This window comes from Protopterus annectens, chromosome 9.part0 (assembly GCF_019279795.1).
Source record: "Protopterus annectens isolate FY-2018-M chromosome 9.part0, PAN1.0, whole genome shotgun sequence".
NCBI classification, from domain to species: domain Eukaryota; kingdom Metazoa; phylum Chordata; order Ceratodontiformes; family Protopteridae; genus Protopterus; species Protopterus annectens.
The window spans coordinates 1,782,177,410-1,782,194,866 of NC_056743.1; positions in this window are offsets into that span (position 1 = coordinate 1,782,177,410).

Here is a 17,457-nt window from a genome sequence, read left to right on the forward strand (position 1 = left end):
CACCATTCTTTTTTGCAGTAAAAAGTATTTTGCTAACATCTTGAAAGTTCAATATCTTAGCATATACAGGTCTAGGCATATTAGAAGCCTGTACCTCTCTCAGTGCTCTGTGTGCCCTTTCGATAACAATTTGTTTCACTCCATCAGCATCATTTAACAAAACTTCAAGTATTTGTGTTATAGTTGGTAATAGCTCTGCATACTGAATATTTTCAGGGATCCCACTAATAATAATATTATTTCTCCTAGACCTCGCTTCTAAATCAATAAGTTTGCTTTGCATGGCTTGTAACTCCACATCATGTACCTTTGTTTTCTTCTCCAGCAAGTCTATTTTGTCCACGGTTTCTGAAATTCTAGCCTCTGTTTTGTCCATTCTCTGCAGCAACTGATTACATGAAACTCCAAAAGTTTGTATTTGAGTAGTCAGTTCCTTTAACGCTTCTTGTATAGGCAATAAAGCATGTTTGATATCATCCATGTTCAGTGGCTGATCAGTTTTAGATCTAGTCTCTGGTTTCTGTTGTTCCTGCTGTCTAGTAATTCTTTGTTTTTTCGCACTCCCATCCTTTACTGGTGACTGTAATTCCGACAGCTTTGTTTTGGTAGTAGTTGTTTCCATGCTTTTTCCTTCTTGTGACATTTTCCTTTTCCCAAGCTGACAGGTAAAATGAAGAATGCAGACAGTCCTTTGTTTATTTCTCTCTTCAGAGCTAGCTAATCACTTGGAATCCTGATAGATAAAGACTTTTTTTTCCACTTTTTTTCCTGGTTATAGACTAATTAAGTGTAGATGCATCTTTTTTTACTTTAATTTGATGTTCAAACCTCTTGGTATCGACTCAGGTTACAGATTTTTCTCAGGTTTATTGAGGAGCCGCAGGTCAGCAGTGTTTACAGAATGGCAGCCATCTTTGAATGAAGCTTATAACTCTTAATTGTTGTCATTATTCATTACATGTAATTCACCACCTTTTCTGCAAAAGTCACTAGTTTTAGGAGGGATTAAGTGGGACAGAGTTAGAATTTGAGTCAAAATCAGGGACGTCCCTGGAAATCAGGAACAGTTGAGAGGGATGGTCCCTATTTGTTCCGCTAACGGTTTATGTACTGTCCAGTGGATTTGCTCTTAGGGGTTGAGAGGTATGGGCGTAAGCTATGCCCATTTTGGAATATTACTTACATCCCCGGGGTGGTCCTAATATGACTGCGCCAGCCAACACCTGCACGCCTAGGCCCATAATTGCATACCCATAGTTCCCTGATCTGCCCCTCCTCTACAGCACTCATGCTTACTGTGGGTGCAGGTAGGGTATAAACACACCACTACACACTGCACACTCTCAGCATGTCGGGACACATGTCATACTTTGTGTCGACCCATGGGTTATCAGGATTGCACAACCTACTGGTCCATGTACGTTTATAGCCTGGTTTGATGAATCATTACAGGGACTGACTCCGAAGTTCAGTAATTTTTGGGGTGTCCCACAGGGGACATTGATCTCTTTGTTTCAAGATTAGACCTGGCAGGTCTCTCCCACTGGTAGTATCCTGTCGGTGGTCTGGGAAGCAGTGGTGTGTTTACTTTTATTGTGTGTCTGTATGTCTCACTGGCCTAGCTGGGGGGGGGGGGGCTGATGCTACGTGCTACGTGTTTGTTGATTGGACCCCTCACCCCCATATGCATGGCCTGTGAACATATGTAATTCGTAACTGCTGTATCATATCCTAGCTATATACATGTGTATATTTACAGTCACACACATATATATATATATATATATATATATATATATGTGGGTATGTATATGTATTCTGTCTCTGTATGTATACATTTGTACTATGGAGAGAGAGAGGTATATCTCTATGTCGCTATGGGTAGATATACACACACATACCACTACATATACACATCTACATCTGGTTATTCCATTCCTTGCCATGTAGATTACACTTTGCTGCAGTGAGACTCGTAGCAGGCGTGGCTGCTCATTGGGCAATGCCTCTGCCCAATGAACACTTTTGCTTACATCCCTGGGACTGTCCATATAGACCCACATCATCCAGCACTTGCACACTTAGATCCATAACTAGCTACCCATAGTTCCCCCACCTGCACCTCCTCTACAGCACCCATCCTTACTCTGGGTCCTGGTCGGGTCTGAACACACCACTACACACTGCCTACTCTCCACTTCATGGGACCAATGTCATACATTGTCTCGACCCATGGGTCATCAGGCTTTCCCACCCTTGTATTGCATGTACACACCCCAGCCAAAATGGTCGGCGTATCACCTTCCTTTGGTCTTATATCAGTTTTTGGGCATTTCACAAGGGACGCTCCTGTCTGTGTTCCAAGATTAGATTTCATGGGTGCACTGTGTACTCCCCCGGTTGTATCCTGCCTGCGGTCTGTGATTAGTGGACTATTTACATTGTTTGCGGGTTTGTATGTATTTTTCCTGTGTCCGGCTGGCAGGGGGTGGAAGGTCATGCAAAGTGTTTCATGTTTCTTGCTTGGGCCCCTTACTTCCATTGGCATAGCCTGTGAACATATGTCATTCTTGTGTGCTATTTCCTATCATAGCTGTATATCTGTGTATATCTACGCACGCACACACATACATATACACACGCACACACACACACACATATATATATATATATATATATATATATATATATATATACATATATATATATATATATGTATATATATATATATATATATATATATATATATATATATAGATAGAGATATATAGATATATATAGATATATATTTATATCTTACATATATATATATATATATATATATATATATATATTATATATTTATATATATATATATATATATATATATATATATATATATGTGTGTGTGTGTGTGTGTCTGTAAAGCAATGCATACCCTGCGCAAACGCACTTACACACGCTTACTGGTGTTTATATATGCTTAAACCTGCTTACTAGTGCCTTATTCATTATGGCACTGACACTTCACTCCAGTTCACTTTTAATTGTTATTTTGCAGGTTATACAGCAGACAGATGTCGAAATATGTTCATATACAGATTACCGATGGAAAATGGTATGTGCTGCAGTGGGATTCGGAACGGGAATGTCTGTTCATTAGGCGGATGCTCTAACCAATATGCTATTGCTATGCTGCTTCATTTGCATATATACCAATATACCCATGACTCCTGGTTCCCCAAACACCCACCCCAACACCTCACTAACACTGCAGTCATCCATTCTCCAGTTGGATTTGTGGTGTAGCCACACCACTACACATTGGCCATTCCCTACTCCTGTAGACCCATCCCATCAGTTGACTCACTCCACGTATCCCCAGAAATCCCAAATTTTTAGTCCACAAACATCGGTGACATGAGCGACCAAAAGGACACTATTCGCAATTTTTGGGTTGTCCCACATGGGACACGCATGTCTTTATTTCAAGATTAGACTCTATACTTCATTATATCCTTACTCCCGTTAACATGACACTACAATAAATTAATAAGTATGACTGTGGTAATGCACACGTTACACATGAGAGCCTAATTATGTACGAGTTTGGCGTAATTCTTTTACAAATAGACTGGTTTAGTAATTGGCATTGCCGTAGCAGGCAGTTCACAGGACTGATTCCATGTGTGAGAAAGTCTCCTCATTTGATATTTTCAGCACAGCACTGACTTTGGACATTGTACACACTTCTGCATTTTAGCAGTTTCATCCCTTCCCTCTTATGCACAACCTATTATTCTATCTACTGTTGAGGTTTGTAAGGGGACATTCATGTTATTTATGTCTGCAAATGGAATGAATGTGTTACAGAGAATGTACTTCTACATATAGATGTATGCATGTGTGTATGCATATATACTTATAACAAACTCACTGACCTCCATGAGGCGGTCCAATTAGAACCAGCCCACCCAACCCTGACACACCTGGATCCATAATTTCATGCCCATAGGTCCTCCACCCCACATGCATACCATCCATTGTCCAGTTGCTATCACAGCCATGACACACCTCCACACATTGCCTTCTCCCGAGCGTTAGGGGGCCCTACACGTATGTTGTCCCAACCCATGTATTCTCAGGCTTTCCCACCATTTAATCCTTGAACATACCTGCCCTTGCTTGTGTAATGGTCGGATGGCCAAACAGCCTATCAATTTTTGGGTAGTCCCACCAGAGACTACCCTCTGATTGTAAAGTAGACTTAGCAGATCAACAATGTTACTTCCACTGGTAGTATCCTGCCTGTGGTGTGAGTAGCAGTGCTTTGCTCACTCCTGCCCAGCTTGATATGACATACGCTGACAGCGCTATATAATACTGGGGTTGCTGTTGATTCCCTTCTCATTCCTTTTGTATGCTTTATTGTTACGTTGTTCTTTCTTCATATATATATATATATATATATATATATATATATATATGTATATATATATGTAATATATATATCTGTACATACTTATATACATTTCCTATGCTGGGCATTGCTTACACCCGCGCAAGCTCACTCAGACTTGCTTACTGGTACTTATATATATTTACTGCTGCTTATTTGTGCTTACACCTGGTTACTAGTGCCTTATTCATTATGACAGTACCACTTTGATTGAATGAAATTTAGTTAAACATCTCATGCGATACTTTTATGTTGGTTTTACAGCAAAATTACATTCATTACACATGGAAAATTATTGAACTGTGAATGCTTGTTCGTTAGGTGGATGCTCTAACCACTACACTATTGACATTTACATTGATTCTGCATGTTTTTTTCTATTTGAATTATTTTGATGTGTAAGCTACGCTCGGTAGAGAGCAGTGACATGCAAACATGCTGCGCTTTGCTTACACTTTCGATATCGCAGCAATACAAATGTAAAATAGGGACACGGGGAATCTAATTGTGAAAGTTCTAGGAACGGGGCTCAACATTCCACTACGTGCTTGTGTATTTACTACTTCGATTTTATTTCACTGTTCGTGGACACTCTTGTATGCTTAGCATACATTTCGGTATCCACGGACACTGAATTACTGACTTTCTATTAGAGGCAGGCTCTAATAGTAAGCATGGTAGGTTGTGCAACTGTTGGGGCATGTTTACACCTCCATAAATCACTTGTACATACCCCCTGCACTCACACACATTTCCTGTGCATGTCGAGGGTGCAGTGGCACGCCCTCATAAATATTTATTTGGCGCTGCTGCACCATCTGTAATGAGGACGCTCGGCGCAAGGCTAAAACTGTCCTTGCGCTGAGCTTCATGAATCCCGGAGTATATTTTAACTGCTTTGCACAATAAAATATCATTATATTATATTATGCAAATACATTTCCCGAAGAACTAAATTTAATAGAAAGTGTTATTTCTGGATGTAACATGAGTTCATACCTTAAAATTGAATGAAAAATGTGTTACTTTTTTGCATTATGCAATCATTACTCAATTTTAAGAATTACATATTTGAAATGACTTATTGTCTGTTAAAGTGCAACACATCAGATTATTTCATTTTGTCATGTACAATAATTTGTGTCCTCAGAGTCATAAATCATCATTTGTGCATTGCTGAGGGTGAAGTGACAACAGTGCTAGTTTACATAGCAGAATACACATGTAATCTTTTTTTTTAAAACCAGTGTTTCTCTTAACAGAGTTTTGTACTTATTTCATATTCTTTTCTTTAAACACCTTTATTGAATTATCACTTATGACATAGGCAAATTTACATTCATATAAAAGTAATCAAACTATAATTAACATAACAAACATTATACTTCACACATATTGCCATATATCATGTAACCTAAGCAATATTACATAAATTATTCAATTTCTGCCTTTTTTTAAACAAGAAACATCTTTATTAAACCATAAATGAAACTAAACTACACTGACACAATCCTAGTTTATTTTATTTATTTTATTTTACATGTGCTTACTGGAAAAGTCCAACTGGACATGTGTCCTTTTTCAGTGGAGGGAGATAAGTTCCAGGTCATAAGTTGTAAGGATTTTACATCACAAACCATACTGACATACTTCCAGTACTTATTTCATATTCTTGGTAATTATTAGATGTGACACTGATGATGAATAGACCATTAATGATGCAAGTCAATGCAGTCTTTAATGTTATGACATACTGATTTCTTTCCAGATGTTTCCTTTAATTCTAAGTAATACCATTACAGAAATAAAATGCATACAGATGAAAAGTGTCTTAACATTGGGTTACATTCTACACTCACATACTCTGCTTGTTTTTTTTTTTTTTTTTTGTTTGTTTTTTAATAACTCGTTGCCTTTCAAATTGAACATTGACATTGTAAACTTGAAATGTCAAGCCTGAATCACAGTAGGTGAAGGCAACATGTGTTATATATGACATGACATCTACTGGGTCTATATTATAATATGAACATCCAAAAATGTTGAATCCCACTTGTTTGACATGAAAATGTTGAACTCCAAGGTTCCCGAATGGCCAAATCACTGATTTCTTTCTAACGGAAAGAAATTGATTGGCCAAACACCAACGCCACAGAAAAACAAACATATTTAAGTGGAGGGCTTCACCCCCCCACACCCCACAATGTGGGGGCTGTGCCCCCCACACCCCCTAACTAAATATTCTAACTCTGAGACCACACTACAGTCAGGGAAAGGGCAGGTGTGACAGAATGGCCAACAGATTTCTTTCTTTTGGAAAGAAATCAGTGATTTGGCCGTTCGGGAACCTTGGAGTTCAACATTTTCATGTCAAACAAGTGATATTCGACATTCTAAAATGTTAATATTATAATATAGACCCCATCTACTATATAGAGGGTAGGTGAAGGTGCATGAGATCTTGAGAAGGGGTCTTCATGTGAGCTGGATGATGAAGTGCTGTGATGTCATGACCTACTTGAAGCAAGTGATTCTACAGAGACTGATCTCAATGTGCTGTTGGACCAGGACATCGAATAAGAGGTTTTCCTACATGAAGAACATTGACATGATCTGCATGAAATCCATTCTGCTTATTCCCCCGAAAAACGTGATATGTCCCAATATGCCCCAGCATGTCTGGACAGTATCCCATCTGCTGTCTCTTCTAAAACTGACTCAGATTTGAGTTTGGTAAGTCTTCACCAGTGTACAAACAGAGATGGAAATGGATGCTTGGTGTGCTACCATACTATGGATGAAAAAGATCATAGCATTATCTCTACTCACTGCCAATTCAATGTAGTGCTAGAAGCTCTCATGTATACCCTGCAGGAATTTGACCATTTCTAGATCACTGTCTGTGACAGCGCACTGAGCCTTAACAACGTTACAACACATTTACAGCTGGGCACCCAATGCTTTATGTGTTTCTTGGGATAGTTGTGGTTTATGCTTGTGCCTGGCACCCCTTTCTAAAGGTGTCAGTGTGGAAACTGTTACATCTGAATCTCTGCCATCATCCATAAAGTGTTCCTGTGAGTTTGGAGTTACTGGTGGAGAGCTGCATGGGTTTTATCCCCATACAACATTTTGTGTAATATCACAATGTACTTGACTTGTGATCCAGTGTCACTTCTTGCAATATTACTAACATGTTGTGGCATGTGAGATCCTGCCATATAACTGGATGAGTGTGTGTTACTTTTCTCAGGCTGAATCAAAAATATAACTATGTTATCATTAACATCATCGGCCATTCTGCTGCTAATATCTTCTAAATGTATTGGCATAGTGGAGCCCTGTTTTTTTGATGCTGCATATGAATGAATGCATTATTACACATATACTGATGTAAACTACTATATGCTGTGCAAGGAAGTTTTGAGGAAACTTACCATGTACACTCTTTTCAATGTCATTATGTGCAGAAGTGGAGGGTTCACCTGTTAACAGTAATTGTCATGTGTTACATGTAATCATTCCATTTCAGCATTAAGTTCTCTACATAAATATGTTACTGTTGTGAAACTAACATTCCTGATCAGATGTCTGGTAATGCCACAGATGTTGATAACAACCAGTAACCACACAGCCTCTGATTATGCACTGCCATCATCATCCATGTCACAGTCATCATCACGAATGAAGAGGAGTTATTCCTCATTGGGTCTTAATGGGATATATGTAGGAGGGCTCCACTGCCCAGTACTTCTATGGGCAACTGCATTATGCCTTGCCTTTGCTCTGGCACTTCCTACCATATCATTGGCCTTCTTCTTGCTCTGTGTTAATGTGCAGTTGTTTCCACCAACAGCATTTATCTATAACCATGTGGTTCCAGGACTTTCTGAGCCTGTTTGGGTCCCCCTTTTCCAAAAAGGCATTATCTTGTGTCCTAAAGTCTGTGGTTCTCCTTATGGCTAAAATTGTTCTTTCTCTGCATGGATCCCGGCAGCTGCATCATTGATGTAAATAAAGCAACATGCCAAAGACATACACTGAAACTTTTGATCCAATCATCAGCCAAACAAAACAGCAATGAAAGTATGCATCCTTCCATTACAAATAAAAAACAAATCAGAGTACAAAACCAAGTTTAGTGGCGGAACACCCATATTCATATGCACATGCAAAGACTCAATCCAGAAAGTTAAAGTTGTGCTGTAGTAATTTATGCAGCATCATCAACACATTCCTTTTACTATTGCAAGTACTTTACAAACAGACCTGTATCATTCCTCTAACACTTCTGTCATTTTTATTCAGGACTGACAGAAATCCCTCAATAAAGAAGCATATACTTGACACAATACATAACTGAAAATGCAGAACATCAGACTACAGACTCTTCACCGTGCGAACTTTTATCCTGTGAAGCATAATCACTAAATGCAACCAAAATAAATTTGCAAAATATCTTCCACATTATCATTACAACTGTTTCATATACATTTCCAATGCTGCTGTCATGGATTACCATTAATAAAAGATACTTATTTCATTAGTACTTATATGAATCATATGCATTTGACCATCAGATCAATAAAATACACAATTTTCCTCGTAAACACTATCTTGCACCAATATGAATAGCTTGCTAATAATATGCAACATTTTTACTATTTATTTCTTACTTGAGTAAGTTTGTGGTTTCCTAAATTATTTGTCATCTAACCTTGAGTGATCACAAGTTAATATGGCAATCTTAAAGATATTCACATAAATTCAGGGTCATTTACATGTGTTATATGCAAATTAGGCTTTGTTATGTTTATCTGTTTGAATCATAGTAATATGCGAGTGTGTAAGTCAACAAATGTTTAGAACCAGGCTTTGGGTCGCTGTGATTAGAAAAGGAAAAATGGAGGCAGATACAACTGAATTTGCGTAATCATGGAGCTTAATCCATGCCTGTCATTCATACTCTGGCACACCTCATCACCTCAAATCACTCAACAGTTAAAACAAAGTTTATAACAATAAAGTTATGAGCTGCTAATATGGTTACTTGACAAATGGTTCAAGTGACTGTATGCAGAGCATGCATATATTGTATATAGGTTTAACATGAAATCACATCTCTTGTTCTTTTTTCATTTTTGTTTTGACACAATATTTGTTGTTATACTTTTTTTCTTGTTCATTATGTTTATTTTATGTCTGTGGTTAAAACTCAATAAAATTCAGTACAAAAAAAGTAGAAGAGTCTAGGGCACAAAGTTATGCATTGACTTTTTCTTTTCATCGAATGATATCCTGCATGCATAACATGATGTAACTTTTTAGAAGTACTATTTCTTTCAAAGCAGTCCCATGCAGATTCAATTGCATCAACAATCTGATTCTGATATGTCTATTCAAGAACAGTTTTGCAGGTGCATGTCCTGTAGTTGGAATGCAAGAGTTAGTCTGCACTAAAATAAAGAACAGCAAAATTGTATTATCAGTTGCCAGTACTGTGTCTGTTATTTTTGGTATTACCACTTTCCAGTGTGGTATTTGATGGCTCTGGTATTATCAGTTTCTGGTATGGTATCTGTTATTTTTGGTATTACCACTTTCCAGTGTGGTATTTGATGGCTCTGGTATTATCAGTTTCCAGTACTGTATCTGTTATTTTTGGTATTACCACTTTCCAGTGTGGTATTTGATGGCTCTGGTATTATCAGTTTCCAGTACCGTATCTGTTATTTTTGGTATTACCACTTTCCAGTGTGGTATTTGATGGCTTTGGTATTATCAGTTTCTGGTATGGTATCTGTTATTTTTGGTATTACCACTTTCCAGTGTGGTATTTGATGGCTCTAGTATTATCAGTTTCCAGTACTGTATCTGTTATTTTTGGTATTACCAATTTCCAGTGTGGTATTTGATGGCTCTGGTATTATCGGTTTCCAGTACTGTATCTGTTATTTTTGGTATTACCACTTTCCAGTGTGGTATTTGATGGCTTTGGTATTACCAATTTCTGGTATGATCTTTGATATTTTCTTCATACTTGTATGCAAGTGTGCATAAATCTTTCATCTTGTCCATTTTACTGGGTGTAATGGTGCAATAGTGGAACAAAATGACCAAATTATTCCAATATAAACTGGGTTCCACAGAGAGTTACAATATAATCAGGTAAACCATAAACATTAACAAGTTATCTTTAATGACTGATAGTAGCCTGAGATAATTTCAGTTTTACAAAATACTTCCAAACATTTTCAAAAGTTCATGGGTGTGCATTAGACTAACAACCACTAGGGCATTTTCCAGATTAGCCAAGCATCCCAGATCTCTGACAATCTCTGGTACCCTTGATAAGTGTAAGTAGGGGCTTGGGAGATAAACATTTACAAGCAGGGGCTTGGGAGATGAGTCATTCATAGACAGCCTGTGTCCATTAGAGACATAGGTGCCAAACCATGGACAATTTTCCTGTGCCCCATCCAATTGTCCAAGTCACATTTGAATTGAGTTAGGGAGAAACTCTGCTTCACATGGATGGGGACCCTGTTCCAGAGAAGGGGTAGTCTGTGGGATACATACCTGTCTTTCCAGCAGGTTGTATTTATATCACAGGCAAGTTTTAAGTCTTTAGAATAGGAAATTCTGAAATTGTTTGTTTTGCTGATATGTAGGAGGTCCATCAGGGTGGAGTCAGACAATGCCTTGAATGCCTTGATCTGCCTTCAACAGCCTGTGGGAGACAAAATACAAGGATAAGGCTATGAAGCAGTCTGTATAGGATATGTTACTTATATCCTGTATTCTTTTAATGAGGAACTTCTGTGGTAATTTCAATTGCTGGGTGTGCCTGGTTAGGTCCATACTAAAGAGGACTCTGCACTCAATGACAGGTCTGATGAATGCTGAATACAGTAGCAGAATGACCTCCTTGGACCTAGATGGCACACCTTTGTTTATAAGTTGCACACTACTGTAGACATGTGATGGTCAAAAGCTAAATTGCTATCTATGTGTGTTCCCAAGTCCCTGACTAATGGGTCGACTCTTAGGGGTATGTTGTCAATATAATAGTTACCATGTGGTTGATGACTTTACATAGAATACTATTATGAATTTCTTGGCATTTAATTTCAGTCCATGGTCCTAACACCAGCTATCAGTCTGCATCAGTCCTTCTTGGAGAACATTAGTGTTGGTGGGGGATTCTATGACTGCACCTAATTTGCAATAGTCTGAAAATTTGTCCAGCCAGTGGCCCTTGACATTGGTCTTGACCTCAGAAAAGGAAATGCCAAAAAAGAGCAGTCCCAGGACTGATCCCTGAGGGACTCTGCTTGTGACTGGCCTCTTTCTACAGCTGGAATGTCCAATTCTAACCTCTTGGTTCCTGTCTCTGAACCATCTGGCCATCCACCGGGTGACACAGGGGGTTTTACCTAATCTCTTGAATTTGTCAACAATGCCTGAGTAAAGTATTGTGTCAAGTGCCTTGACAAGGTCAAAATAGACAGTATGAACTGTTTCACCCTCAGCCATTGCTCTAATGACCTTCTCAAAGACGTTCATCAGGTCAAGTAGGCATGACCTGCCCTTGATGAAACCAAATTGGGTTGGGTCCAGTGTCTGGAGACTTTTTATGTCATTATCGATAATTTTCATGATAATTCTTTCCATGACTTTGCATATGAGACTAGTGAGACTTATAGGTCTGTAGTTTACAGGGTCTGTAGATGGCCTGACTTTGTGCATAGGGTTGATGGTTACTATTCTTCATTCATGAGGGATGAAGCCTGTTTGGAAGCTATGATTAAATAGTGAATGTAGAGGACCTGCTAAGTCACATTTTATACTATTTAGAAGGCAGCCTGGGATATTTTCTGGGTCCATTGATGCTGTGATCTTGGCCTTACCGAAAGCATTGAGGACCAGTTCCATACTGATTGGTGGGGGAGTTATATTCTATGGTATTTCCTCAGAGGAGAGGCTGGGAGTAGGTTTTGTTATATCTTCTGGTTCAGTATAGGTGGCTGCATTAACAATGAGCTCTACACACAGTTATGTATTGTCTTTGAGGTTGCAGACATAGCTAATGAATGCATTCTGGTTGCTCTTGGACTGGGAGGTCAAATTTAACTCAAATGTGGCTTTGGTAGACTTTATTTGCCCTCTGAGTAGTTTGTTTAGTTTGGTGAGACTGCTTTTATCCTGCTGGGTGCTACACCTCCTAATTTTTGCCATAATTTTCTATTTTCTTCTTTCTGTTATACAACCTATTGATGTTGTGATTCCATCAGGATGGCTTGTTTTTTTTTTTTTTTTTTTTGTGCTAGTTCCACATTTATTCCTGGTGGATACAACTGACACTGTGCAGATATTAACATGCTAATATAGGGTTTCTGTTAAATTTCCTGTGTTCTCAGGGTTTTGGAGGGCTTGAAATTTTGCCAGTATGTTTGTGCCCCTGGTCAGCCTATTTACAACCTGGTCCAGCGAGTTTGTTTTCAAAATCCAGGAATCTCTGTCTGCATGTTTGGTGTTATATATGATTCACAGTTAATAGTGGGGTAATTAAAGTCACTCATTATTATGGTATTGGCTTAGATGGTGAGTGTTTCATGTTAGCTTAAATATGTGCCATGGGTTTTCTGGGTCATAGAGGTGGACCTATAGCTGGCAAGGAAGTAGTATGGGATTTTATCTATGGTGATTTGAATGTGCAGAAGTTCAAATGTATCATCCTGTTTGACCAGCCATGAAATATATTTATTTTTTAATTTAAATTGAGATACCTTCACCTTTAGATCCTGAGTGTGTAGTAACTGGTCTAAATATGTGGAAGGTATTAAGCCTTGCATGCCAGGGTGCTCTCCGCAGCTTTAAACCATGTCTCAGTGACTGCACAGATGTCAGCATTCTCTAGGGTATAGAGAGCTTCTAGGGAGTGGAGTTTTTTGTTTAGACTCCAAGCATTGAGCAGTAATACCTTTAGATTTTCTTGGTTTTGATTTGATCTGTTGGTATTTTTAGTCTGGCATTACCTAAAAAAGGTATCATGGGAGTGGACAATTTTTATCTAATACTCAAAAGCCTAAAGGGGAGAGGTGCATCCTATCCCTGGCAAAGCAGCATGGTCTGTTGACCATCTCCTCTCATGCTGACAAATATTGCACCCCCTTAGAATAACACCAGAAACAAAGCAAATCATTAAAGTCAGTCATCTTTTGTGCGTATCATGGCATTATTCTTGGAGAAGGTAGAATGCTGCTCACTGTTAGGCTCATACCAACCTAGGAACCTAGGACAAATATTTCAAGAGTTCCATGATGTATTTCTTTATATAGTCTAGGGTGGTACACCTCAGATAATTTCTACCTTCATGGACTATATCTCTGTCATACTAGGGCTTGTAGTCCAATGACCTGTGTGCATGTGGAATGTGGTAGAGCCTGGCTCCTGATAAGCAACTGACTGTGTCTTTCTCCTTGCTTAGCATGGTGAGAGAAACATCACCGTGTCTCACAATGGAGTCTCCAATGACGAGACTGTTGGATTGTGTGGTGGCTTGCCTTACGGTCTTAGAAAAAGAGGCTTCATGAGATGTGGCTGTATGTGTTAATGTGGGCATTGTTTTGAAAGAGTGCATTTGGGATTCTTGAGGGCATTTGTTATATGTGCTTCATCTAGGAGGTCTTTGCAGTTTAGGAAGGTTACATTTAAGTACCTCAGCATATGTGGGTCTATATGTCTGCTTTGTACTGTGTGTGTGTGTGTGTGTGTGTGTGTGTGTGTGTGTGTGTGTGTGTGTGTGTGTGTGTGTGTGTGTGTGTGTGTGTGTGTGTGATAGGTGCAATGTGTGTGCTACTAACAACCTTACTGACATTAAGATTACTTTCATGTGAGAGCTTTACTTCTAGTGACATTGTGTAAATACATCTCTCACATACCTTATCAGTTTGTTTGAGAATTAGCTAGTTGTCAGTAAACATGAGGCAATTTATACATTGCCTCTACATGCCCATATCCACCAAAATGGTAAAGTAGATAGTAGGAAAGTTCATATCCATGGCAACATGCCCTTTTTATTGATCAAACTGTTGTGGTGAGAATATAAAGTCAAAAGTATATGTTTGCAACTGTGGAGGCAGTGCTTGTTGCTGCAAGTTAGGTGCCCTATGTGCAACTACCTATTGGTGAAATTTCACTGGTGCTTTTACTGGAAAAATGTCAACTCATGGTGCCTGCATCTATACAGGTCACTGCCAAGCACTCGAGGGAAAACTACAAAAGTGGACCCTGACAATTTATGGATGAAGTACTTAAGAAGATATTCTGAAGTTTCTTTAGGCAAAAGATATTCAAGCAGTACTTAATGAAATGAAAAAAGAAAAAAAGTAATAATTAGCTTTGTCAAGAATGATGAATAGTGGTGATTCACCTAATTGGTGACTCTGGCTACAATTAGTGTCAATCTCACCACAACTTCATGCTGCAGGGATACAATACCCCTTTACTTCTTATTTACTTATTTAACATTTATTGTCTGAGAAAGTCTGACTGGTACAGTGCCTATTTTCAGCAGAGGCCCAGGGAGAAGTGCTGCAGACACATGTCTTTGGAATGTGGGTGGAAACCAGCATACCCAGAGGAAACTCAAGTGAACACATGGAGGACATGTAGACTCTGCACAGAAGGTACCCCAGCTGAGAATTGAATTGGAGAACCTCTTGCTGTGAGGTGACTTTGTTAATTGCTGCACTACTGCACTACCCCTCACCAGAAGTAAAACAGTAGCACTAATCCCAAGATGAGAAGCAGGTCACAGGCTTTATGATGATCAACAGCCTTGTCCCAGATGATGGAGGAATCTGTAGGCTTGTTGTAGCTTTTTCTTGCTAGATTCCTTGAATAGCAAATAGTACAATCAGGATGATGCCACATAGATACTCACTTCCCAGTCAGGGATGGTCAGTTATCAATGTCCTCTGCTCCTTCTCTCAAAAGGATCAAAACAGAAGCACAAACTCAAAGCTGGCACCTATGAAGCAGTTATCAGCCTTAATGGTGATCAGCATTCACCAGTAAATAATGTCCCTATGCTCCTCCTCTCACCAGGAGCAAAACAGAAGCACTAATCCCAAGATGAGTACTGACTGGTAGAATGCGGGTTCCTCAGTGATTGGTGGTTTTGGACCAGATGTTGCAGATTTTAAAGGTAAGAAGGAAAATGGGTTAATCTCCTAAACGTTTTAATGTGGGTTTATATCCTAAAAAATGATGTGTGCACTGAGCAGTTAGATAAGAAAAAAAGAGGTAACTCAAGATTTAGCAATCTAAGAGGAAAGCCAATGACATTCAGCGAACTGTTCATAGTGCGATTGCAGTACAATGAAGAATGGAAAATTTGCCCTTTCCTTACTGTAGTGGGATCTCGGAATTGGTATATATAATTAGTAGGGGGTGTGGGGGCACAGCCCCCACAACAGCGAGTTTGCTGAACAGCATTTCTATGTAAAATGATATTCACTGAACTGATTCTTCGAGGATATAATATAGACCTGAGCAAGATATATATTGGATTGGGAAGGGTACCTAGTATGCTTGCTCTATGAAATACAGTGGCAGGGCCAATAAATGTAAACAGCTGAAGGGAAGTGAATTCACAATATGATAATTGTGTGCCTAATGATAATAGCTAATGGAGAGTGAAGGGGATATGTGGTGAAATTAACATAAGAGGCCAGCAACTCGAGAGACAATGATTTAATTTATCTGTGACTCACAAAAGAGAGAGAGAGAGAGACAGAGAGCTCTGGATTCTTTCCTAGTTTAAATATGCAATAGAAAACAGAATACAATTAAGACACAGACCACAATCTACAAAACAGAAGAAAGCAATGAACCAATGCCAATTACAAGAAGGCAATTTAAGAAAAAACAAAGATTTCCCTCTCAGCAATCTATGGCAAAGTCTGAGTAAGCTTTTATTTTCCCCTTTAAATATAAGGTTTAGTCCCTAGCTCCTCCCTCACTTCACAGGTGAATAAGCATTGTCCACCATTATTGTGAATAAGTTATTCAAAAATGGTCCTCTGAATGCAATCTGCAAATTTTCTCAGTTGTCAAACAAAAATTTCCATTGATGTTAAGGTATTTGTCTAGACATTTATGTCTTTTCAGAGGACACACTTGCTTTGCACTTATATTTGAACATTTCAACTAGATTTGGCTACCTGACTACAGTTAGTGCTTTCATCTTAACAACTTAATGGCAATTTGTGCAGAGTTCTTCTATTAAAGCTTTTTTTCATCTTACATAGATCTATTACTTGAGTGCCATGTAAGAAGCAATTGTTTTTACACTGAAAGTTCACATATTTTATAAAACATTTCCAAATTCTCATCAAGATCTGAGCTTGAGTTGGCCAGCTGTCCATCACAAAACTTAACATTCATGGCAGTTCTGGGTTAATTCTAGACACTGTCTTACCAAATCTATTTAACAACCATCTCCTGAAAGTTTCTTCAGTCAAAGTATTCCCATAGGCAATAATTCCTTTTGCAACATTATATGAAATTTGAGGTAAAAGAATTTTAGATAGTTTGTTACATTTAAGATTTTTAGAAACTTTGTATTCTGTTTGAGAGTTGAAACTTTGTATTCCATTTGAGAGTTATAACCTGTCATGTGTACAGTGGGTTTATATTTCTTTAACTGACCTAATGACACAGGGTATAATCAGTTATACTGACCTGCAGTTGGAGCACTCTTCAGTAGCATTTCTTTATAAAATCAGCTCCTAACACCTTTTACTAATTTGTTTTGATATGATACATTTGTAACCAATATGCCTATGTGACATGATGTCAGCCATGTGCATTCTAATAGAGCTTCTGTTAGATCACATCTGCAGACTGGCTCTGAAGTTAGAATATTTAAAAGGAAAGTCTGCCAAAAGTCTATTTTTTTTTCAAAATGTTGCACCTTTCTCAGTTAAACAAATTAGTTCTTGTATATTTAA